Source organism: Pipistrellus hanaki (assembly GCF_964339955.1).
Source record: "Pipistrellus hanaki genome assembly, chromosome: 6".
Lineage (NCBI taxonomy): Eukaryota > Metazoa > Chordata > Mammalia > Chiroptera > Vespertilionidae > Pipistrellus > Pipistrellus hanaki.
In genome coordinates this window covers 10,439,564-10,457,709 of record NC_140508.1, presented here as the reverse complement: position 1 = coordinate 10,457,709, position 18,146 = coordinate 10,439,564, and positions in this window count along the sequence as shown.

Below are 18,146 nucleotides of genomic sequence, written 5' to 3'. Positions count from 1 at the left end.
TTTTTACAGAGAGAAAGAGAGAGGAACAGAGAGTCAGAAACATCGAGAGAGAAATATCCATCAACTGCCTCCTGCACACCCCCCAGGGGGGATGTGCCCGCATCCAAGGTACATGCCCTTGCACGGAATCAAACCCAGGACCCTTCAGTTCGAAGGCAGACACTCTATCCACTGAGCCAAACCAGTTTTGGTGACTCAGGTCTTCTTACATGCCAAAGACTAAAGACAATGGATTTTCACCATTGAAGAAACCAAAAATGGTCCCTATTTTCATGGACACATACAATTGCATGCCTGCCATGAGTGGTATGAGGGCTCTGAGGAGGAGCAGAGGGGAGGTAGGAAGTAGAGAATGAGATGGGGTAGGAGCCCCATGACTATTTTATTTTATTTTTTAAAATATTTTATTGATTTTTTACAGAGAGGAAGGGAGAAGGATAGAGAGTTAGAAACATCAATGAGAGAGAATCATAGATCAGCCACCTCTTGCACACCCCCCACTGGAGATGTGCCTGCAACCATGGTACATGCCCCCGACCAGAATCGAACCCGGGACCTTGTAGTCTGCAGGCTGACGCTCTATCCACTGAGCCAAACTGGTTTTGGTGAGCCCCATGACTATTTTAGATGTGTTGGTTGGAGAAGGTTTCTGTGATAAGGAATGCTTAAGCTAGCACCTGTGGGCAGGCAGAAGTGTGACTTATAAACTCTGAGGTCATAGTGTACTGGGAGGCTAGCAAGAAATGAGAATGGAGCACAAATAATGTACGGGATAGTAGGTCATGGGAAGGACTTCAGATTTTAGTCTGTGTGTATTGGGGATGACCAAGTGATTTTAGGCAAAGAATGGCATACTCTGAATTATGTATTTTAGAAAGATCATCTGCCTGTTGTATGAGGTAAGGGTGTCAGCAGAGAGAGAAGGTGAGAAAGTTGGACAGACAGCAAGATACCATGCTGCCCAAAGGAGAGGCTATTTTTACACCAGGATGTAATGCAATGGCCAAGGAGAGGCAATATGAACTCGGAGAATGCTGAGCCATTCCTTCCGGCTGGAAACTGCAACTCCCCTTCAGCGGTCCACAGAAAGCAGTGAGTTTGGAGGAGCCTGGGGGCTCGGTGGATACCAAGGACTGAGAACACGATGAAGAGGAGGTAGGTTGAAGAACTAATCTGACACCCATGCCTGTGGTTTCCCAAGGCTGTGGAAGTCGGAGGTGGAGAAACGCAGAATAGTACATGGAGGAGAAATGTTTGCAGAAGGAGAGCTGGCCATGGGCTTCCACTTTCCAGAACTGACTGTACATTTGGGAAGGAACAGCCAATGGTTAGAAAGTGAGGGCCAGGTTCCCCCACAGCCAATCACAGTCTCACAGGATGCTGAGGGAGGGAGCTGGCAAAGGTCCCTTGTGGATGAACACTAGTGGAAAATGACTTGTTTACAATTGTCCTACTATGTATAAAAATCCTTCAATGTGACATCACCCTTCTAGAAATGCATTACCTCAAATAGCTAAGGATATGTGCAAGCAGTTAACTATAAACATATATAATGCAGCATTAATAATAATAATTTAAATTTTAGGAGACTCAGTGTCCGGGAATATATACTGATAGAGATAGACTGTCTTCACAATAGAGTATTATATATTCATTTGCAAGGATGTTGCACAAGCATAGTTAATGATTTGGGAAGTATTCATTATTAATGAACAAAGCAAGTTAAAAACAATAATTTCATATTATTCCATTTATGTGTGAGGGTCTTCATTATCTGAACCTTGTGGTTCAGGAAAAAGTGAGTTATCTATAATAATTAAAGCATAATATGCTAAATAGACCGGGCACCTGAACACCTTCCGGATGTCCTTCCGGACATCTGGACAACCTTCCAGACAAAGCCGGAGCTGTGAGGGCCAAGCCCCTTGCAAGAATTTTGTGTGTTGGGCCTCTAGTTATAATATAAAAGTATCAATTAGTAAACTATTTTATTTTATTTTATTTTTTAAAATATATTTTTATTGATTTTCCACAGAGAGGAAGGAAGAGGGATAGAGAACTAGAAACGTTGATGAGAGAGAAACATCGACCAGCTGCCTCCTGCACACCCCCCACCGGGGAGGTGCCCACAACCAACATACATGCCCTTGACCGGAATCGAACCTGGGACCTTTCAGTCTGCAGACTGACGCTCTATCCACTGAGCCAAACCGGTTTCGGCAGTAAACTATTTTAAAAGTTATAATATCAATGTATTGAGTAATAGACAACTTTAAATTAATAAAAAATAGTTCTTGCTTAAATACCCCTCCCTGCTCAACACCAATATCCATCTTGGCAGTTGATTGGGGGATGCTATAAATATCTAAAAATGATCAGAAAAGGGACCCGATCTGTTTGTTAGTCATAGCAGCAATAAAAGAGAATTCTTCTATTCCCCACCGTTAGCCCCAGAACAAGATCTCTGTTCACTCTGTGTCTCATGATGGATGTGGTTCTGACAGAGACATTAATAAAGGTCGCTCCTGGACCTGGCTCATCGACAGGCTTCCTCTTGTTCTGGAATCAGAGGCTGGAGAAGGAGGGACAGGGCTTCCGGTGAGGGCAGACCACGGTGGACCTGATGGCAGCACTGCATCCTGATGAGGGTGCTGTCTGGAGAGTCGGCTGCCCTTACAGTGAGCTGCAAGCAACCCTGCTTCCTCTCTGGGGGAGGTGTTACTTCATCCCTCAAAGTTCCTGGCTATAAACAGCATCCTGAATGGTGGCCAAAGAGCTGTGAAGGCATTGCATTCTTGGCACACCCAGCAGAATTATGCAGGAAAGCTCAGGGCCCATAGCAACTGCCTGCTACTCCTCCCAGACCACGCACCCTCCGCCTACAGCTTCCCCCGTGGAAACAGAGCCACTGCCTCAGGAAAGTGGTCCCAGATGTACCCCTCACACTGTTTTAGAAAAAGGCTAAGCACTGCCTAAGAAATCAGAGAACTGGCATAGGAGTTTGGAGTGCTTTTGGCTGCAAGGAAGGGAATATTCACTCTCGAGGACCTTGAAGGAGGGTTTCATTTCCCACATAGAATAAAGGAGGGTTTTCTGCCAAAGACCCAAGCAGCACTCCTGCGGGTCCCCGAACTCTCCACTCAGAGTGACCAGAGAGGCCTGCCTTTTCTGAGCAGGACATTCTTACCCCAAATTCCCAAAGCGAAGGGAGTGGAGAACAGCGTTCCTTCTCCAATGCCTTTCTCAGGGGCCACCAGGGGATTTTTGTTTAGATCTTATTGGCCAAAGCTGGGTCACATGACCGCTTCTAGATTGACATTTGCTTCTTTCTGTCCAAAAAAACCTGAACCAGATGTTTGAGTAAAACCGAGGTCCTGTGATTGAGGAAGGGGGCTGATGGCCTCTGGCTGCACTTTCCCGGCTCCTTTCTGGCATTCAGACCAGGGCACCGGACAAGCAGGATGGGTGGGATCCCATCACCACCCAAGCAAGTAGTGGCTTTGTCTTAGTGTTAGGGGCAGAAATAGAATATTGGGAACTAGCTATGGTTATAAGAAATATTAATCCTGCTCTGTTAACCATGGTGGTTTTGCTCTGATTAGAGAAAGCACATTCTAACCTGGCTGGGAGTTGTACTTCCTGAGACATGGAGTTCACATCGGAATGCAGCCCATCCTCCTTCCCAGAACTGCCCGTCATTATGGAAAGATTTGCAATCTCGTGGCACCTAGAGGCACCTGCTCTTCACAACCCCAGCCCCTATTACCTGTAATCTGTTCCTAGGGCCCCAGAGGCGCCTGCTCTCTGGGACTTTCCCCCAGCCTGCATGAGTTGTAACCTTATCCCATGCTCACTTTCCCATACCTGTAATTCCTTCTTTCCCACATAATCTTTGTCCTTCTACCCAATATAAGCAGCTGGCTTATAGAGCAGATTTTCATGGACAACCTGCTGCTCTCCCATGCTGCGGGCAGTATTAGAATAAACGCTCATATATGATTCAACCCTGTCTCTGCTTATTTGGCTGAAGTAGTGACAGGCCGCCCGGACCCCTGGGGTGTCTGGTTAATGTAGGTCCTTTCCCAGGGGTGACAATGAGCCTGGTTTGGTGAGAATACAGAGCCTGCCAATTAATTTGGCAAAGAACTCCACTTCCGTGAACTTTAAATAAAGAGCACAAGAGAGGGCGAAGGGGAATTACTCTGTAATCTGAGTCGAGCCTTGTGTGTTCCCAGCCACTGAACCCAGAGCCAGGAGAAGGTCTTCGCGGCATATGCTGCCAACCGCCGGGCCGAGGGAGTGGGGAGCTGATCTTGGGCCTGGAACCTGTCACAAAAATGCCAACGGGGCACAACGAATGGCCCGGTTCTCAGTGGGCAGCACAGCCCAGGACTCAGCACCGTCTGTTTGCTCGCAGGTTTAGTCAGCGTTCTTTTCCTCCTTTTAATAATATTCACCACATTGACAGTAATTTGCAGGTTTTTAAGTTCTGCATATGCTCTCACAGAAATAATCGTTTTTTTGTTTTTGTTTTTTTTTGCTTTCCTGAGACCTTGTTCAAGAAACACCTGAGGCAAGCAAAAACTTAATTAATTTAAAAAATTTGACTGTTGTGCATAATCAGAAAGCTTATTTGGAAATTTCTCCTGGCTTTTGTCCATCAAGTACACCTATTGGAGTGACAACAGCAACATGAGGCCATTTAAGGTATGAATTAGGTTCATAATCATAGAATATTTTCCATTGAGAATTATTTTCCACTATTAGGTCTGTAATATATTTTTTAAAGATTAAAAAAAATAACTTGTTTTTTTTTCTGTACTTGAGAAAAAGCACATTTATCACACACAAATTCTATTGTAATTTACAAGTTGTCTCAAGTGTACCTAGAGTGATGAATTTGTTTTATATGAATAGCTGTGTGTGTATATTGGAAGTCTTAAAGAGCCATCAGGATGGACCCTAAAGGCAACTTGTTAAAATATTGACCCCAATAATAATCTATTTTCAGGCAGACACTTACCATTGTAGATCTTGTGGAATCTGGTTGTTCAAAGTGTGGCTCGGAAGCCGGTCTCCTGGGTACAATTTTCACCCTGTCATCTGACCTGGGAAAAGTTACCTTATTTCTCTGAGCTACAGATTCCTCATTTATTGACTAAGTTAATAACAAATATAAAAGTAATATTAATAGCAGTAGTAATGATAATGATGGTGATGGTAGTTAATAGTTATTGAGTGAGAAGGACTGTTCTAAGTATTCATGAGTTCACTCACTTACTGTTATTAATATTGATAATCAGAGTGTTTTGTGAAGATAAGATGCAATGTTATATCCCGAACGCAGTGCTTCGTATGTTGTAAATATTTTAAAACATGTAGTAGCTAAGATCATATTAATTGAATACATGAATTGGGAAAGTCAAAATGGAACAGACCAATTATGTGGCTAGACCCTGCCAAGGAGCCCCAGGCTGCACTAGTTATTGAATTTCAGAGGCATTGCCAAGGTGTTCCGGGCACAGGATTTTCAAAGTATGTGCTACCCTGCCAGAATTCACAAAATACATTGACAACAAAGATCCTTTGTCTTTTCCACTAGAGCCTGAAAGATTTTTACATGTTTGCATGTAGATTTGGGTGTCTCTAGCTAGAACCTCAAGAGTTTAATGAAATACTTGCACATAGACTTTTCCTCCCCGGAATGCCACCTGCTGCAACTTAAGATCAGCTTGCCACTTGGTTGGCATCTTTCCTCTTCCGGGTCTGGCACACATTGCCACAGAGCAACAGCCAAGGACACGGCACTCGCCACAGGAAAGGTTCTGACTGGCTTTCTGTGCCTCTGGTTCAGCAGAGGTGTTAAGCCCTTCCCTGCTGACTTTTTAATAATGAACCCAGAAAACCGGCGACCGCCATTCATTCATTCATTCATTCACTCTGTCCATTTCCAAGAGCACCCAGGATAGTCTTTGAAGAAAGTGAACCAAACCACAAACATGCTTAGATGTTTAAAATCTCCAGCACTTTCTCATGCATCCTGGAGAAAAAGCTTGTCCCCTTTAGTCCACCAGACCTGGCAGGATCCCCATCTGGCCTGGCTCTGTCTTCATTTAGCATCACAGTCTGGATCTGTCTGCTCCGGCCACACTGGCCTTGAACGAGTCAAACTCACCCAGCGTTACTCTTCACAGCATGCTCTTCTCCACCTTCCCCATGACTGGCTCCGCTCAAGTACATGCACCCCATGGAGGTTTTTCGCATCAATCCTATTTACAGTGAGTACTCCTCCTGTGCTTGGAACAGCGCCTGAAGCAGTATCACACACATCATTGGTGCTAATAGTTGATTAATTTAAATCGCATGAATAATGCATCTCTTTATGTGAAAATTGTTCTTTTTGAAAGCAAGCATTTAGGTGTGAATTAAACTAGGAGGACTGAAGATATTTCAGCGATCCCTTAGAAGAGGGAGTAATGGTTAGGGCCCATATGTAGAATGGTGCAGCTGAGCAGGTAAATAGTGTTAGAAGTCAACCAAATTTAAAAGAAAAGACATAGGGTTAGATCTGAGTTCCCACTGGAGAGTCATGCCCCACCTAAAAGAATAGAAATTCAATAAAAACAAAAACAAAAAAAGCAAAAAAAATACAAAAAAAAAAAAAAAAAAAAAAAAACTTGCCGAAACCGGTTTGGCTCTGTGAATAGAGGTCAAGGGCATGTACCTTGGCTGCGGGCACATCCTCAGTTTCTCTCTCATTGATGTTTATAGCTCTGTATCCCTCTCCCTTCCTCTCTGTAAAAAAATCAATAAAATATATATTAAAAAACAAAACAAAAACTGTAGCCTTTGCCACTGAGTCAAGGGCTGGTTTCTCGGCCAAGAGGTTTCCTATGCCCTTTGCTTTAACCCCCGCAGTCTCCCTGTGAAGGATTTCCTGTTATGGATTCATGTATATGTGTGGTACTTGCGATTCATAAGGCAGGGCAGCCTTTTTCTGCGGAGGGCCAGAGGGTAAATGTTGGAGGACTGGCTGGCTCTACCTGGTCTGTTGAAGATACAGTACTCAGCTGACCTTGTATTATAGCTTAAAAGCAGCCACAGCCATGATACATGTAAATGGGGGTGGCTGTACTCCAATTACATTGTGTTTACCAACACAAGCAGCAGGCTGCATTTAGGTGGCTACAGTTTGCCAACTTCTCTTGTAGAGGGGAGGTAAGTTGCCTGCATTTAAACAGCTGTTAAGTGGCAGCTAGGGTTTGAACGTAGCTTGTTGTGATTGCTGAGTGCTAGATTTTAATGTTCATTTCTGTGCTGCCTTGCCTTCCCACTGGCCCTTCCAGTAGGTCGGGGCCACCACAGCTTTTAATAAGTATAATGAACATTAATTGACTGCTTCCTTCACACCAGGCTATCTAAGGGATCTATGTGTATACGAGGTGAGGCAAAGGTAGGTTTACAGTGGTTCGTATAAAAATAATGCAACAATTAATCAGTAATAATATGAGAATAAACTGTGTTTAGCATACTCACAACTGTAGACCTGCTTTTGCCCTACCCTGAGTGCAATGATTTAATTCTCACAGTGTTGAAGGAGGAAGCCACCACTACACATCTGAAATAAAAAGTGGAATTTCTCTTTTGCTAGGAAGAGATAACTGTTTGGTTAAGTCTCCCTGGACAGGCAGAGAGAGAGAGCTGACCATTTCACAGTTTGGGCAAGTACAGAGTTCAAGGGTTGGTGGCTTCCAGAGCTGGCCATTGACAAAGGGCTGCCTTTAGTTCTGGAGGTCTGAGGCTGCTGCAGGTGCCCTGCTAGAAGGGTGGTGCTCAGTGAGTTGTCACTGGTAGGTTGGGGCATATTTAAACTAATTCTGGTAATTGATTGTTCTGGGCATGGACTCTTGAATTTGGATCCTATGATCTTTGTTCCTTACAACATTCCTAGAAGGAAAAAACTCTCTTGACCCAAACTTGAAGTTTGAGGAAATAGAAGCATATAGAGGTTATGTGGCTTGCCCTAGATCTGAGGGCTGGTAAATGATAGGGCCAAGATTTTAAAATGGAAAGTAAGAATCCATACTCTGTGCTCTTAACAATGACTCGCTTTACCTCCCATGCCACATGTTTGCTTTCAGTGAGAATCACAGGTTGATCACTTACAGGCATTAAAATAAATCCCTCACTTGAATCCATATATTTTATTCATTTCAAGTAATCATTTGTCCTCATCTCTGCTCCCTCTTTTGGTAACAAATGGCCACTTTGAAATGAACATCCACAAGGCCAGGTTCCTTGATGTGAAATGCAGTGCCATTTAAGGTAATTGTTCTTAATATTTAGCTTCTAACCAAAAAGTCAGGCTTGCTTTTTCTGAAAGGTTAATAAGCAGAAGTCTTGACTTCACAGTACGTCAGGAGAGATAAATGACTGCATGAAAGATAATGCAAAATTATAGCCTAGTTTAACCCCACTGGGCTTGTTCTTGACTCTTAGGCCAACTTTGCAAAAGGTTAAATGGAAAATTAAGGGAAAGATAAGTTTCTTTCTCTGAAAATTCATGGTTCACCTCTACAACTTACAGGACTTGGCCAACATTAACAGCAGAACTAGGATAATTCTAACTAAAGAGTTATAACTGTCTCTGACTTGACCACAGATGGAGTCAGGGAACAGAAGACTTGGACCTACTTTTATTTTCATCAGGAACTTAGATGCAAAATCCTGGGAAATGGGTTGAATCTACCCATATGTATTAGTATTCTAGGATTGCTATAACAAAGTACTGTAAAGTGGGTATTGTAACAGAAATCTTTTTCTCATGGTTCTAAATACCAGAAGCCCAGATTCAAGGTGCTGGCAAAACCATATTCTTTCTGAAGTCTCTAGGGGAGAATGCCTCCTTGCCTCTACCAGCTTCTGCTGTTTGTCAGCAATCTTTAGCATTTCTTGGCTCATAGATGCATCACTCCAATCTCTGTCTCTGTCGTCCCATAGCTTTATCTCTGTTTCCAAGTCTCTTATCTTCTCATTAGGCCACAGATTATAATGGGTTAAGAGTCCACTCTTCTTACTTGAACTCATCTCACTAATTATATCTACAATGACCTTATTTCCAAATAAGTTCACATTCTAAGGTACCTGGGGCTAAGACTTCAACATATATATATTGTGTGTGTGTGTGTGTGTGTGTGTGTGTGTGTGTGTGTGTGTGTTGTGTGTGTGTGTTGTGTGTGTGTGTGTGTGTGTGTGTGTGTGTGTGTGTGTGGCGGGAACAATTCAACCAATACACCAGGATTTCATGTTCCCATTTGTTTTATGATGATAAGATTGCCTTCTTCATAGGAATGCTGAGGTAAGATAATGAGATTAAACATATCACTGCCCAATGAAGCCAAAAGATGAGGGCGTATTCATGGGCAGCCTTCATAAAAAGAATTCTTTTATTATAGACTCAGCCAACTTCCTTTCTACAGGAACCAAGCTCCCCAATACATATTTTTGCCCAAATAATAAGTAACTTCAAAATAGGGAAATGTACACAAAGGATGATCATCTCTGCCCTAGAGGTGATTCTGCAGTAACTCTTAGAAATTGCTTCTACAATATTATGTATAGACTGGACATTTCCGAAGACAAACCTGGTTTCTCCCCAGAGATGCAAAGAAGTGTTTCTTCTGTTTGTTCTGGAAGAAAAGGACGTTTTCATCACCACAGACTGTCCACAATTGGCTTTTTCACTGAACTTGTTGAAAAGAATGTCAATTCACATAGAGTTTCATGGAGGATGCAGGGTTTTCTGAGGCCTCTCAAGAAGCAGAGCTTGTGTGAAATGAAAAAACAACAACACACGACCCCATCTTTTTGTTGCTCATTCACTCATTTATTCAACAAATACAGAGCCCACTAGAAACCAGACATAGCCACCAGAGGCACAAAGTTATATAAGATATGTTCCCTATCCTCAGACAACCCACGGGTGAGTGGAGAAAACAGGTAGAGAAATAGCCACAACATGTTAAGTTCCACTGAAGAGGTGTTTGAAAATGCTGTGGACACAGGTGATCCCAATCAAAGAAACCAGGGAAGGTTTCCTTGAGGCAGAAACAACAAAGGAGAGGAATGTAATCTACAAAAGCTGAAGGGCACAGATTCCTTATTGTTTCTCTGTGACGCTGGAGGGTAGGCAGTAAGGCAAGGATGTCAAACTCTTTAAAAAAATATTTTATTGATTTTTTACAGAGAGGAAGGGAGAGAGATAGAGAGTTAGAAACACTGATGAGAAAGAAACATCGATCAGCTGCCTCCTGCACACCCCCAATTGGGAATGTGCCCACAACCAAGATACATGACCTTGACCAGAATCGAACCTGGGACCCTTCAGTTCGCAGGCTGACGCTCTATCCACTGAGCCAAACTGGTTTTGGCAAGCATGTCAAACTCTTGGCCCCGGACCTCACATGGCTCACAACAAAAATTTTTGTGACCCAGCCAATATAATGGTATGTAAGAAACGTTTTAATAAAATTTTCATAACTTAATTTTTATAATATCCTGTTATACATAATCCCATATAATGAAAGGGTAATATGAAAACAGACAGAATGGCAGACCAACTGAACAATCAATCAAAGTGTAGTATGCTAATGATATGCTAAAGCTGCTCAACCACTTGCTATAATGTGCACTGACCACCATGGGGAGCATGCAGAACATGGCAGGTTTTGGCAGCAGAGTGCAGAACACGGTGGGCATGGGCCACTGTGGGATGGTGGAGCAGGTGGGGGAGAGTGCCAGCTGGTGGCTGTCATTGGGGTGAGCCTCTAGTGGTTACTGAAAATTCTTTGCTGCAGCATGCCACAGTCCTGCCCAGTGCTCATACCTGCTGCTGGTGCCAGTCCCGATCGCCCCGCAGGGCTTCTCCAACACCCCCTGCTCCTGAGGGGTGATTGGGGCAATAGCCCCCACTCACACCACTGCCAATGCCAGCCCAATGGCTCCATGCTGTCAGCGGGTGCAAGCAGGGCTGGCACCATCAATCAGTGCATGGGAGTGGTGGCAGCAGGAGCAGGGCTGCCAGCAGACAGGTAACCAGGGGCCAGTGGGAGGGGTTGGGTAGGGAGTGTGGAGGATGGGCCAGGTGGCTAGGGACCCTACTCATGCACAATTTCATGCACTGAGCCTTTAGTTATTAATAACAAACTACAATGTTCATTAATGACATTAGTATAATCCTGTTGCGTTCATTTTCCTTACCCACCTTACTCATAGGTGCAACATTTCTCTCCACTAATACCAGAAGCAAATATATTAACAGCTGATTGCCACATCATTAGTCTTGGACTGACTTGTTTGGTGTGCACAACAGGAAATATTTTGCTTTTGGAGAAGAAGAAAAATAGATTTATTTGTGTTACACTTATTAATTTGTGCAGTTATTCAGTGTCTGGTAAGTTAATGTTCAAGAAAAAATATTAATTTTTATTAAAATGTTCTATTATTTTGTGTTAATAATTACTCCTTTATGTCAGCCCTTTGTATTCAGCATGTCTCTATTGAAATAAATCTATGTTTCTATGAAAATGGAAGCTCCTGTGTGTTTGCTTTTTCACTTCCTTATGGCCTTTTTTCCCCTTAAATTAACCTCAGCTTGTTATATAAAACTTAAAGTGTAGAAAAGTATAAACATGAAAATTAAAATCAATTTTAATCTCAACATTTAGATATTGATTTTTTTTGTTTTATGTATATCCTTCCATCTTTTTTTATAATTTAATAAATTCTACTTAATGTATTTATTTTAATGTTAGTTTATTATAATGTTAAGGTATATATAGTTTCCCTCTCTTCCTCTCTCTCTCTCTCTCTCTCTCTCTCTCTCTCTCTCTCTCTCTCTCTCTCTTTTCACTTAACATTATCCTGTTGGCTTTGTCCCGAAGGAATCTTTTCTAGATAGTGTTGTGATATGTCTACATTTTAAAAGTACGTTTTTATTCATTTAAGAGAGAGAGCAGGGAAGAGAGAGGGATAGAAACATCAATTATGAAAGACCATCATTGGCTAGTTGTTTCCTGCATGCCCTCTACTGGGGTTGGAGCCCTAAACTGAGGCATGTGACCGGGAATTGAACCATTGACCTCTTGGTTCATGTGATGACACTCGACCCACTGAACCACACCAGTCAGACACATGTCTACATTTTTAAAAGGTGTTTCACTCTAGTAGCAAGGAGAGGGTCTACAGTCTAAGATAATGTCAAGGTAGCTTATGCCAAGAACTTGAATTTCTGCCATTTCTAGCTGTAGAATTCATTCAGTCTTGATGCATTTCAAGTCATCATGTGATTCACAGAAATAAAACAAATGGCTTCATTTTTTATGAAGGGGGATATTAAGTGACAAATGGGGAAAAAATGTTGATGAGGAAAAATGGCAGGTTTAAAACAGTGCATTTATTTTTCAACTATAAGTGTTTCTCTTTATTTAAACTTACAGTCTGAGCATGCTGAACATGCAATACATTAATCTTGAGATTTCCATAAATTGCAAAAAAACATACGATCCATCATCTTGTTTTGGGCTTTGTTGCTCATTCACTCATTTATTTAACAAACACAGAGCCCACTAGATACATTACAAGACACAGAAACTTGGTTGTTAATATTACAGCCATCTCACAGAATCTGTCAGAAGAATAAATCTTAGGTCAAAATAACACCATAGTCCACACCAGAGTTTTTAAATGTTATTCTTGAAATTTAAGATTGTAAGAATATCATTAGAGTGGATCAAAATAGGTCCAATAGGCATAAAATAAAGCAACTGACAGGAATGCGGGCTTGTACATTGTCACAGGCTTGGTCTCCCTCTCAGAAGATTAGATCTTTTAATGTGGGAAATCAGTTGTTTGTTGAAATTTCAACAATATTTAATAACATCCATGAATACCACTAAACCAGAGTTCACAAACAGTGAGGATGAACACAATGGTTCTTATTTTGCCTTGTCTTAAATTAGAGGTTGTTGACTATCCTTTTTAATTTAGCATTCATCTATGATGACAGTTTATATCTTCAAGGATGAAGAAAAGGAGCTTAAGATTGTTAAGAACTTAACCATCAAGTTCTTTCTAAGGAAACAAAGTCAGGCTAGCATCAACCTTCCCTTGTGGGAGAGAGGAAAAAGGTAATTTTCAGGAGGAGGTGAAATCATGACTCACATCCAGATATCAAAGTGAATATGATTTTATTTTCCTCATGTGAGAGGTCCAGGCTGATGTTATAACTGGTTCAAAGGAAAAGTCAAAACAGCCCACATTTATCTGGAATAAAGAAATGCTGAGATGAATTGCAAGCAGAGACAAAAACTCTTTATTGTGGAGGGCAGGAGTGAAGACAGTTTGAACCTCCACCAGGGAAGACGTACTTTGCCCATGTCAGTTATCTGTGATTTCCAGAATTGCAACAGAACTCAACGTCAAGGACCAGAGCTAAACTCTGTCTGCTCTGAGCATGTGCTACAGCACCTTCTGCCCTGTTATCTCTGCTTCCCATTGTGCCAGCCTGCTGCAAATCTAAAACTCACCATTAAGTAAGATGAAGTCTATAGTTTTAGGAGAAAAAGAAAGATATAAAAAGAGCAAGAATGTAGGCCCCAATAATCACTGCTACTGTTCAAGCGTGACAGACAGACACTTTTCCACTGCAAGGTCAGGTCCATTAACCAAAGAACTTCGGCAGTTTGGCCCACTTCTAATAACAGATCCTGGTTTTTGAGGCCTGAAACTTTTACAACAAGTAGAGCCCCCTTTAAAAGAGGAAATGTGTGCAAAATTGCTACTACAGAAGTAGGTATAGAGCAAATACTTACTTAGAATGAGAAAATAAATAATGAAATGTCCAGTAACTCATAAAAAAAAGCTACAAGTCACAAATGATTTTAAAGCTAATAAAAACTGCATATGTGACCAAGTTGCGAAAAATAGCACAGTCTTTATTTTCTGTTAGCTAATCCTCACCACTATGGTTCCTTTTAACCTGTACATTTTTTGTGGACACACATTTTGATCATTCTTTCATATGACAATGATTTCCTAATATTATTTTCTAGAGGGAGAATTGATAGATAATTCAATCTTCCTACTGTGGATAATTATTTCTGTTTTGAGAGCTGCTTTGTGTGTGTTTTGTCTCAATCCACAAGACTTCGTCAGGACAAGGTGGGTCAGATGAGCTGAGATGTGAGGTAATGACCTGCTACTCAATTTTTGTCATGTACATGATGAAGTTGAGATTTCTGAAATTCTGTTGTTCACAATGCCCATCAAAGAGAAACAAAGGTGCATGGTGTACTTGTTGTTACTTATGCTGTGTGACCCAATATATTCTCAGTGATGGAGACCTTTGGTGTCGGGTTTTTCCATAGACTGTCATCTGACTTTGAACATTCCAAGGTTGTTTCTTCTCCCCAGGGCCACATTCTTGTAAGGTCAGGAGGGTGGCTCCAGTTCTGTCCTTGCCTCTGGTGTCAGGACACCCAGAGTGTCAACCCTGTAAGCGCCGAGAGTCCCTCAGGAAACAATTCCTACACCAGAACCGCCAGCAGCAACTTAATTGACAAACGTCAACGCCTAGGAATCACATACATATATTTACTAAAACCCAAATCAGTGTACCCTGCAGTCATTTCTCTGTTAGCCAGATTTAAAAAGTGGTCACAACCACTTTAGCACCATTTGATAGCAGGGAACTGGAGCAAGCAGGAAGTTAGAGGGGAAGGAAGCAGCATTTTAGTTCAATTGTGTTTGAACCTCCCACTGTTAAAAAACTCACAAAAATATAAAAATATGTGTCTGATTGAACATATTGGTAGTAATTCTCTTCCATTTCTCAATATCTCCCCAGTGTCTTCCACATTACATGGATTATAATAGACACTTAATAAATCTCTGTTTCAGGATTAAATAAGTGCTTGAGGAAGCAACATGAAAAAAAAAGGATATATTTATGTGAGGGTTTTTTTGTGCCCTCATGAGATAATTGTCCATAGAGAAAATACTATTCAGAAGATTTTCAAACAATTAATATTCAATGTATTAAAGTTACAATTGTAAGAAGAAACAACTAGTTTTTTCTGAGGCTTTCAGTGTAGTTCACAAGTCTATTATTCTATTTTTAAATTCAGCAAATATTGGCAGTCACTTTTAAGGGATCTTTGACCAAGAAAAAAAGAAAAAAAAAGAAAAATAAAAAAAGGAAGAAAATAAATTTCCTTTAAAAGCTAAACTCCTCAAATATTTTACACATCTTTTATAAATTTAATGTATTTTCTTTATTTAAGTACTCCAAGAGACTGAATTAATAAAAAACACATTTTTTGACTATTTACCAAATCTTTTTCATTTACTAATGTTGATAAAAATTTGAAGTTTCATTTTCTTAAAATGTTTCAAATGCATAAAAAATGCATATAATTCAAAATGCATATAATTCATTAGAAAAATACTAATACTGTGGCTTTGTTACTCTCAAAATTCTTTCCCTTAATTTTTAAGTTTAAGAAATGTGTTCACATTTAAGGAATATAGTTATTATTCCAATTCAGTGGATTTACTCATGACCCCAAGTTTCATCCACAAGATTTTTGGTGACCAGCTGCTGGGACAGAGTGAGGTCTGTTTCAGTTTTCTTATCATGTCTCCATAATTCCAAGATATGGTCAATTAGCCTATATCCCCAACTTCAAGTTATACACATTTACTAACCGATAGGGCTAGTTACAGATTCTGTAGCTCTCACTCAAGTTGATTACTTGATTTAATTTTGATCGGCTCCCCCATCCCCATCTTAAAGCACATTATATTGATCCTTCCTAATCAGACTTACAAATTTGATGGAATTTCAAAGACATAGAAATATAATTTCTACCCAAGGATAAAGACTTGCCAGTTTGATGACCTCATTTTAAAAACTATATACAATTGATAGAGATATTTACAATGTTGAATTTTGTAGACTTCATCTAATTTGCATTTAAATTCAGTCATTCTACAGGAAGGAACAGTTAAGTACTCTTTCTAAAAATAAAATCAAAGATACCTTCCTGCTATTCATAAAAATATACCAAAGAACTTCAGGGAAGGAAAATGACAGTTTAAAAAAGGAGCAACAATAAAGAGAAATGCCGTTTAATAGTAGGGTTTCATTAAATGTGATAGCAATAGTGAACACAAATTTCAAAAAAAATTATTGAATGAGAAGGTGCAGAAGACAATCCTACCTAATAAAAGAGTAATATGCAAATTAACCATCACTCTGTTCTACAAAGCCATGCCCACAAGCCACACCCACAAGCCAATCAGAGAGAGTATGTAAATAAACCCAACCAAGATGGCTCAGTCAAAGAGAGCAGAAGGGAGGCATTTCCCTGGCAATGGAGGAAGCCAAGCTTTCTGCCTGCCCTTGCCAGCCTAGGCCTCCACTCAAAGCTACAAAGTTTCAATTATAGGAGGTAAACAAATCTAAACAAAAACGGCTGCCACCAAGGAGCAAGCAGGAGGCTTGGCTCTGCTCCAGGCTACAAAGTTTCAATTGTAAAAAGTAAATATATCCCAGATGCCAGATCTCCACAAACTACCACAGGCCCCTCACTCAGGCCACCCCATGCCCTAAGGGAACCCCCACCCTGATCCGGGACACCCTTCAGGGCAAATCAGTTGGCCCCCACGCATGCAACAGGCCTCTATCCTATCTAATAAAATACTAACACACAAGATGGCTGCCCCCATGTGGTCAAAGATCCTGCCCCTATGTGGACACAAGATAGGCACCACAAGATGGCCAGCAGGGGAGCACAGTTGTGGGTGATCAGGCAAGTAGGAGAGGGCAGTTGGGAGGCACCAGGCCTGCAAGGGAAGGCAGTTGAGAGGGACTAGGTCTGCAAGGGAGGGCAGTTGAAGTAGATCAACCCTGCAGGGGAGAACAATGAGGAGTGACCAGGCCAACAGAGGAGGGAAGTTGGGGGCAGGGGAGTAGTTAGGCATCAATCAGGCTGGCATGGGAGTAGTTAGGGTGATCAGGCTGGCAGGCAGAAGCAGTTAGGGGCAATCAGGAAGGCAGGCAGGCCAGCAGTTGGGAGCCAGCAGGCCTGGGTTGTGAGAGGGATTGTGCAAGAGGCAGCTGATCGATGATTCTCATCAATATTTCTAACACTCTATTCCTCTCCCTTCCTCTCTGTAAAAAATCAATAAAATATATTTTAAAAAATGTATATTTCCTAGTGAAAATCTTAGTTCCTGTGTGGCTCAGTGGTTGAGCTTCGACTTATGAACCAGGAGGTCAACCAGTGGTTCAGTTCTGGGCACATGCCCAGGTTACGGCTGGATGCCCAGTGTGGTGTGTGTAGGAGGCAGCTGATCAAAGATTTTTTCTCATGTATGTTTCTATCTACCAAGGCCCAATCCCACCAGACATTTGGACATTCCTTGAGGGATCCCAGATTGGAGAGGGTGCAGGCTGGGCTGAGGGACAACCCCCTCCACCCCCATGCACGAATTTTATGCACCAGGCCTCTAGTCCTATATAATAAAGAGCTAATATGCTAATTAGACTGGACAGCAGCAGAACGACCTTCTGGAATGACCTTCTGGGATGACCAGTGGGTGTAGGGGTGGGGTTATGGGGCTCTGAGGCAGCCAGGGCGAGGGCCCAGGCAGCTGGAACTGCAAAGTTCTACCCTTGCATACCTTTTAGGCATCAGGCCTCTAGTAAATAATAAATTTATGGATTAAACATATCAGATTGTATATACACGTGAGGGTTTTTTGTGCCCTCACTGAATATATATTATACTAGTAATAGATACTAGAAGAGGGAGAGTGGAGCTCATATAAAACAGTACTCAATTTTCTATCATAGATACTTTTTTTAAAATATATATTTTATTGATATTTTACAGAGAGGAAGAAGGGAGAGAGATAGAGAGCTAGAAATGTCGATGAGAGAAACATCTACCAGCTGCCTCTTGCACACCTACCGGGGGTGTGCCTGCAACCAATGTACATACCCTTGACAGGAATCGAACCTGGGACCTTTCAGTCTGCAGACTGACGCTCTACCACTGAGCCAAACCGGTTTTGGCCCATCA